Source organism: Strix uralensis, chromosome Z, assembly GCF_047716275.1.
Source record: "Strix uralensis isolate ZFMK-TIS-50842 chromosome Z, bStrUra1, whole genome shotgun sequence".
Classification (NCBI taxonomy): Eukaryota; Metazoa; Chordata; class Aves; order Strigiformes; family Strigidae; genus Strix; species Strix uralensis.
Genome location: NC_134012.1, coordinates 27147562 through 27156737, shown reverse-complemented (window position 1 = coordinate 27156737; position 9176 = coordinate 27147562).

Below are 9176 nucleotides of genomic sequence, written 5' to 3'. Positions count from 1 at the left end.
CCTCTCCAGACAGCTTGTTCCAGTGCTGCACCAAAGAAATTACCAGTCTGTACTGATGCACAGGGCTAGTCTACCCCCTCACACTTCTCATCATTGAAATTCATGTTTTCTGTTAAGACTGATTCTGAAGTTTCTCAAAGTCTCTCTGAAGTTCTACCTGTAGGCCTGTCATACTCTCCTACTGAATTGTACTGTCCACAAATTGGGCATCTCATCACAACAGACTCAGCATAACCCTCCCTAGAGAACTGGGACTCTGCTTGAAACCACTGTGTGTGTTTATTTAGTGGGGACTTAGTACAGAGTAAAATCATTAGGAGAAAGAGATCAAAAATTTTCCAAGGCCCCAGCAACTGAATTCATCCTAAGTTTAACATTTTCAGTGGTAGTGAGGAGGGAGACAAAACAAGATCCACTCGGGTCCTGAGAAATAATAATTTTGATTCTTGCCCCTCTAAACATAGCTGGTTCAGTTTTTTTCCTACTGGAAAATTCTTTTAGTGTCCTTAAAGAGCATGGGTTTACCTGTGCACTGAATTTTGCCCTGTCTCAGAAACTGTAACAATTACACAATTAACTATTATCCTGCAATCTGTAATACAGTATTCTGAATGCAAGTAAACATGAAGTAGGAATCAATAATATTTATTTTGTCATATATGCACAGCATGGACGAACTCAACAAAAAACTATGCACGTGGAATCCCGGGGCGGTTTGTAATCAGCTAACAGAAGGTGCAGCCGAGACTAATTGTTGTTTCCAGCAATTTTCAGGATGATGTCTCCAGGATTGAGAGCCAAACGCTGATTCAGTGAGAGCATAGCACCACCTGCTGCCGAAGACAAGGCTTCGGAACGGAGGAAAAGTTTTTGCCATCTTTCCCCGTAATATTGCTAGGTTTAATTAAAAAAAAAAAAGAGAGAGAGAGAGAGGGGAAGAATTACCTCTCTGTATAGACCTCATCCTCTTCGATTATTAAAGAAGTCTCCAACATACGAAACTTACAACGTTTCTGCACCTCAGACATTGCACAGAGACTCCTACTAGGTGTTTCTTGGCCATTTCAATTATTCTATCATGTTCATATTCAGTGCTGACAAGGTGCTTCTCTAGAAAACATCCCTTTTAGATCTTGTACACATGGGCAGTTTAGTATAAAGCAAGGGATGTAGAAGGATCTGTGTCTTCAATGTGTAATTTATTACAATGATGCAACAGATAAGTGACCAAGATGCTTACAGTAATTTAACCTCAAATAAATGTACAGTAGTTATTTTTGTGTGGTTCTGCCTTTGGTTCATAATACTTAGCAGGTGCCTTCCTGTACCGCACCTCTTCCTGATTCACCAGTCCACTCATGGGGATGTGCTCTGCTCTCTTGAGATCTTAGAAGCCTGATGTCAGCTTTCTGAAAAAATGCTGCTGTGCAGCCAGGTGTATTGGGTTTGTGTGGCAAGGTTTTGGTAGCAGGGGGGCTACAGGGGTGGCTTCTGTGAGAAGAGGCCAGAAGCTTCCCCCATGTCCAACAGAGCCAATGCCAGCCAGCTCCAAGACAGAACCATTGTTGGCCAAAGCCGAGCCCATCAGCAATGGTCGCAGCACCTCTGTCATAGTTAAGAAGGGATAAAAAAGAAAAAAACCTGTGCAGTTGCAGCTGGAGAGAGAAGTGAAAATACGTAACAAACAACTCTTCAGACACCAAGGTCAGGGAAGTTCAGACAAACTAGTGTTCCTGAGTCCCCCTTCCCTATCTGAGTTGCACCGTCTCTATATATGTACAAAGAAACTTTAACATGATTATTAGTTTTGCACTGAAAGACCTTTTAATAGCACATAGTTCCATAACTGAGCAAATGCATCTATAGGAAGCCAGACAGATAATGAGCTGGAGAATATAGTGCATAACTGTGAGGAAGCCCACCTAGAAGAAAGTTAAGAAGAACAACTGGAGCTATTTTTAAGGACAACTTTATTTACCAGAAGGCCAAAACTACTTGAATGTTTGGACTGTAGTGGTAAAAGATCTGGAGATCTTCAGGGACATGGTCCCAGAAGAATAAGAAATTCTCCTTCTGTTTGAATAGTCCTTATTCCTCCATGCTCAAAATAGTAACTCATTTGCCGACTACCTCACTTCTAATCCAGGACAGCTCTACCATGTCATACCCTGCCAAACCATGTGTGCAGTGATGGACAGTGGTCTGAGAGAACAGCTGGTAATCACAGAATCACAGAATCATCTGGATTGGGAAAGACCTTGAAGATCATCAAGTCCAACCGTTAACCTAACATTGACCGTTCCCAACTCCACCATATCTCTCAGCGCTGTGTCAGCCCGACTCTTAAACACCTCCAGGGATGGGGACGTCACCACCTCCCTGGGCAGCCCATTCCAACGCCTGACAAGCCGTTCTGTAAAGAAATACTTCCTAATATCCAGTCTGAACCTTCCCTGGCGCAACTTGAGGCCATTACCTCTTGTTCTATTGCTTATTACTTGGTTAAAGAGACTCATCCCCAGTTCTCTGCAACCTCCTTTCAGGTAGTTGTAGAGGGCGATGAGGTCTCCCCTCAGCCTCCTCTTCTCCAGACTAAACAACCCCAGTTCCCTCAGCCACTCCTTGTAAGACCGGTCCTCCAGACCCTTCATCAGCTTCGTTGCCCTTCTCTGGACACGCTCGAGTAATTCAATGTCCTTTTTGTAGTGAGGGGCCCAAAACTGAACACAGTCATCGAGGTGCGGCCTCACCAGTGCTGAGTACAGGGGTAAGATCACTTCCCTGTCCCTGCTGGCCACACTATTGCTGATGCAAGCCAGGATGCCATTGGCCTTCTTGGCCACCTGGGCACACTGCTGGCTCCTGTTCAGCCGGCTGTCAATCAACACCCCCAGCTCCCTCTCTGACTGGCAGCTCTCCAGCCACTCCTCCCCAAGCCTGTAGCACTGCTGGGGGTTGTTGTGGTCCAAGTGCAGCACCCAGCATTTGGCCTTATTGAAGCTCATACAGTTGGCCTTAGCCCATCGCTCCAGCCTGTCCAGATCTCTCTGCAGAGCCTCCCTACCCTTGAGCAGATCAACACTCCCACCCAACTTGGTGTCATCTGCAGACTTACTGAGGGTACACCACTCGTGACCGGCTGCCAACTGGATTTAACTCCGTTCACCACAATTCTTTGGGCCCAGCCATCCAGACAGTTTTTTACCCACTGAAGCGTGTGCCCATCCAAGCCTCGAGCAGCCAGTTTTGCCAGGAGAATGCTGTGGGAAATGGTGTCAAAGGCCTTACTGAAGTCGAGGTAGACAACATCCACTTCCCTCATCCAATAAGCAGGTCACCCTGTCATAGAAGGAGATCAGGTTTGTCAAGCAGGACCTGCCTTTCATAAACCCATGCTGACTGGGCCTGATCATCTGATTGTCCCGCATGTGTTGTATGATGGCACTCGGGATGAGCTGCTCCATCAGCTTCCCCGGCACTGAAGCCAAGCTGACAGGCCTGTAATTTCCTGGATCATCCTTCTGACCTTTCTTATATATGGGCATCACATTGGCCAATTTCCAATCTGTCGGGACCTCCCCGGTCAGCCAGGACTGCTGGTAAATGATGGAAAGCAGTTTGGCGAGCACCCCAGCTATCTCTTTCAGTACCCATGGGTGTATCCCATCCGGTCCCCTAGACTGGTGTATGTCTATGTGATGCAGTAGGTCACTGACTATCTCCTCCTGGATTGTGGGGGGGTCGTTCTCCCAGTCTCTGTCTTCTGGCTGAGGAGGCTGGATTCCCTTAGTACAACTAGTTTTGTTATTAAAGACTGAGGCAAAGAAGGCATTAAGCACCTCAGCCTTTCCCTCACCACTTGTTACCATGTTTCCTCCTGCATCTAGCAGGGGATGGAGGCTCTCCCTGGTCTTTCTTTTGCTGTTGAAATACTTACAGAAACATTACTTGTTATCTTTGACTGCTGAAGCCAGATTAATTTCTAGCTGGGCTTTACACCTCCTGATTTCTGCCCTGCACAGCCTCACAGCCTCTTTGTAATCACTGTGAGTGGCTAGCCCCTTCTTCCAAAGGCTGTAAACTCTCCTTTTCTCCCTGAGTTGCAGCCAAATCTCCCTGTTCAGCCAGGGTGGTCTTCTCTGCTGCCAGCTTCTCTTACTGCAAGTGGGGACAGCCTGCTCCTGTGCCATTAAGACTTATTTCTTAAAGAGTGCACAGCCTTCCTGGACCCCTATACTCTTGATCAGGCACAAATCATTACTCAAAACAGACTGCTCAAGAGCCCTTACTCGCTTCAGCCTTTCCCCACTTCTGATATCCCATTGCAATCACTGCAGACCAAATAACCAGGTCTGATGAAACTAAAGACCCTGGAGCAATCTATTTGGGATCAGCAGTTCTCCACCTGAATAGGAGATTCCATCAGTCTGAAGTCCCCAAACCCAGAGTCAGCATGGCTTCAGACCTCAGAATTCCCAAACAGCTGTGAAGCAAAAAGACAAATCAGCAAAAGACCATGAGGAGTTTTATAGCCAGCCTAGTAGACTAGAACATTTCTGCATCTGGCATATGCTGGCGCTTTCTCCCAACATGTTTTTCACACCTTCTAGTGACTTAAATTCTGAAGTCACAGACTTGACTCAGTACCAGAATCTTTCAGATTTTCTTGTATTCAAACAACACAGCAAACACTGAAACAGTTATCAGACAGTAACAGACAGTGAGTCTGGCAGCCTAACCCACAATTCCCTTTACAAAACAATATGCATATATTATATGTGCTGTGTCCACAGTTTGCTTTATAGCTGGTTCACATACTTACACTAATCATGCATCTGGCATGTGTATCAATTCACAAACTGTCCTTGCTATTGTTTGAAGCAGTTTTGGCCTGTGAGTTTTCTTCAAGTTACATCAGTCAAACATCCTGTTTTGGTTAGTTCTCAACCCTAATTACTTATGTATGTCAACATCAGTACTAGCATTCTCAGTGTGTAGCTCACACACAGCTCCTGTATAATCTTCTTCCAATTTGAACTTCTCCTCAGCCAATAAACATACTTGAAGTGAGCTGGTCCTAAGCCCATAGTTCAAGCACACACACACAAGACTTCTAGTCTATCAGGGTTTCCAACCTTCTAGATCTAAAAGGTGCCTGGATACCCCTGATATATAAAGGCTGTCCTTAAAAATAAATCTGTATGAAGTGGCTAGGATAAAAGAGAAGATTGGTCTGGCAAAATCTGGACATACAATCACCATACAGAAGACGGTGTATAAACTAGGTTAGGAATTTAGAGTGCAGCAAATTACTCCCTGCTAGTTTATTCCATTTCCAAACTGTAGAATCTTCACAACCTTTCCCTATAGGACATTAATGTGAGCAGCTACTTGTAGTGTAAAATTATCATCCTACCTTACTCAGTCACAACACCTCCTTATAGGCAGGCCCGTCAGCTGAGGCACCCTCATTTACCTGAAGAGTAAACTACTGCATGTAAGGATTCAGGCTCGTCTGCAAAGGATATGTATTACTCATACTTAAAGGGTATGTTCCATTACTCACATAGTGGAACAGCTGAACTGCTTACAACCATGGTGAAAACATTTACTTGTAATTTAAGTCAGTTTCAGTTAATGTAGGAATTTAGCTTAGCTTGGAAATGCAGCAAGTAAAATATCACTTGGTTTCCATATAATGGGAAAGTCACACTTCTTGCTAACTGTGATAAATTTCTTTCAAAAATGACTGGATGGGCCTTTAACATACTCTAAAAATGTCTTCAGGAGACACTAATGTGGAATTCCCAGTCTGTCAATTCACACCCTAGTTTACTGGGCAGTAACATCCCCACATGTTGACCAGACTACAGTGGCCACAGATCACTTGGTGAAAATAAGTCACTATTTCCTCTCTGCTGCTTTGTTATCTCTGAAGTAAGAAGGGGAGTTAACTGCAGAGACTATATGGTAAATTTCTGTGCATACCTGGAAACACTGCTGAGAGATCTCTAGTCACTTTGAAGTGACTGCTGTAGCCACAGCAGAATTGGAAGAACTGACAGCCACCTTTACCATTTCCTGCTGTAAAAGATACTGCTGTTCCACCATTTTGGTTAGTTAGTACTTCTAGTACTCATTCACTAGGTATGTATAAGCTATAAAGTTGTGTAAGTCTTTACAGGCATAGATAAGAGTACATTCCCATTGTACAGAGTTTACAATCTAAGCAAAAGGTCTACAATAAAAGAGGATCAAAATACATTCCTTTCAGGAGCACAAGATCAAACTTACAGAACAGCTAAGGATGAAGTATGATAGATTCCCACATCCAAGACTTTGAGTTAATACTGGAGCACACTGATCTTTAATAAATACTCTCATTGCTTTCCTAGGTTGTCCTATGAATTAGAGGTATAAAGTCATAAACAATTCACAGATACTTTAAAACAGCATTTGCTAATCATAATACAGTCTGGAAGCATAACCATATCCATTATCATTAAAGTCTTAGCTATCATTTGAGGTATGAGCCTACCTACAGATTTCAAAAGACAAAATAGAACAATTCTCCCCCAAATTGTGACACTTCTTTAATCCACTGTAATGAGTATCTAAAATAAGGTGTACCTCTTACCTAAAATCTACTTTCATCGTCAAAGCCACCTTACACAAATGAGGTTAAAAGGTCTCATCCGAGATGTTTTTGCCATCAGTGTTCCCAACTGTTATTGGCCCCGTTTCCTTATTTCTACAGATAGGTGCAAAAGATTCCTTCCTTCCCAAACTCCTGCTTCATCCACATTTATTCCATTTACTACGTCTCATCTTGCCTCTCTCCTCCACTGCCAACATCCATATCTCATTCTCTAAAAAATGCAAAAGAGACAACTAGTAATTCTGTAAAAGACAGAAAAGTTACTCAAGAATTAAACACCACAGTGCATATTCTTCAGGGAAAGGAAATGACCATGCCACATCTTGCCATTTACATGTTCTACTAGGAACTTTCACTCAGAAAGCCCGTATCTCCCAGACCCCTCCCCTCAGACTAATAGGCAATAACTCCCCTGGGAATATAAGGAACCATTTGTTCTGCTGGTGCATGTAGTTGTGTTTCCATCACCAACATCAGGATTTGTTATTCACGTGGCAGAGGGGGCATACTGTGTTTGTTTGAGGAACGGGGAAATGGAAAGAAGCTCTTTGGGTTGTCATGGGGTTTGGTTATGAGGTTCATAAGATACAAGGTAACTAAAACATGGTGCCTGGCCAGGGAGCCTGTCATTTCCTTGGCTTTAATAATAATGCAAGTGTGGCTGTTTTCCCTGTACCCTTCTGACCAAATATTTTGTTTGGAGAATTAATCTAAAGGAAGTTGCTTCATATTGACAACTGATTTATGCCATGCACATAATATTTTCTTTCTGCTTTGCTAGCTGTCTTTAAGGAACTGAAGGCATCAACTCTGTGTGGTTGGGATCCATTCAGTATTCCAGATCTTGTGTTCATTCCCTACGAAGGAAGTACAGAGGAAAAGCACAGACACTCATCAGCCTGTTGCTGTCTAACCTCAGACTCCATTCCACATCTCTGCAGTATACCCTAGTCTCTGTATTGTTTTCAGTTTTCCCCTTGATATGCTCCTTGAATCGACTAAAGCTTTATTTATTTTTTTTTTTTTTTTAAGAGCATGAATCACACTGATGTCTTCTCTCCTTGTGCACATGCTGGAAACAATTACAGCCCCAGTCCGCAGTTTCATCAGTCTGCTATGGTCAGTGGAAACATCACTGAAACCAGCAGGCCTCTGAAGACACTGGCATACTGGAGGACTGAAGCCTGCTATCAAATAGTCTTCAATTCTGCATCTCCTTCCCTCTACTCCTTCCCTGTGAGGTTAGAATTGCATCCCCAGATGCAATATAAAACTGGATTGCATTACAGCAATTCAAACATAATAGTGTCTAAAATACCAATGCAAACTCTGATTGCTTGTGGTTATTAAAGACACTACAGTCAGGTTTCCTCAGAAAATTAGATAGTGTGTTCATGTCTATCAACTCCACCCTACCACACGGTAACTTTCAAATCCTAGTGGCCAATTTCCAGTTAAACTGGCAGCGAAGTAGATGTCTCAGAGATAGTAAGTTCCTACAGGTTTGTCCAATATACAAATGAGTAAAAGAAATAATCTATATTCATGGACTTACACAAAGAAAGATTACCTGCTCTCTTTATATGATCATCAGAAAATCTACCCAGAGAAGAAGAAAAAAAAAAGCCAAATTTATTTAAATAGTTTTCTGTGCACAGAATAGCTTATTTAAAGAGTGACAATAGCAAATAGGTGAATATTTATTAGATGACTAATAAATAGGTTCACTTAATTGGTATAGAACAGCCTTGCTCTATGGAAGCTACAAACACTGAAAACAGACCTGAAAGCAAAAATCCTCAGTGCATCTACAGCTACCAGCCCTTTGGGATGGCCAAGCTGGTTAACATTTACCTGTAAACAGAAGACTTAGTTTAGTATCTTATAGTCCCAAAGCAACTTCAGCTACTCATCCTTGCCTTCTACTTCCCCAGCAGAGTTTACTGATTTCTCAGTTGTGCCAAAGAAACCTATGAAATAATTCAAACTTTCTAAATATGCCTAGAAAGATGAATGGAGATAGGCAACATGAATAGTTGAGTCAGCACAGGTGAGGAGACAGTCATACCCAGCAATTTGATCAGCAAAGTGTAACAATTGCCTCCAGGAGGGCCAGAAAAGGCTGCACTGCTGTTTCCACCTATATCACAGAATGCTGGGGGACAGGAGGGAGATCTACAAGCGTTGTGTGCTGTGTGCCTGTTTGGTATCACATAATAAAGAAATGCTTTTTACTTATGCATGACAAGATTAAATAACATTCTGCTATGGATAGCTTGCATCACACTGCTTCCATCAAACCTTCATGCTCCAATTGCATGGATGGGCACAGCAAACGCCAAAACCAGCATGTTTTGTGATTCATTGCCTTCAGATGCAGTTCACAGTCTAAACAGGCCTGGCATAGCCCCAACCTTCCCCCCATCCAGCTGTTTATTCTCCTTCTTTCCAGTGTGCCAGCACTTTTTTTGGAGGGGGGTGAGATTAGATCAGCTCCCCAGACCTGCTGAGCGTGTGA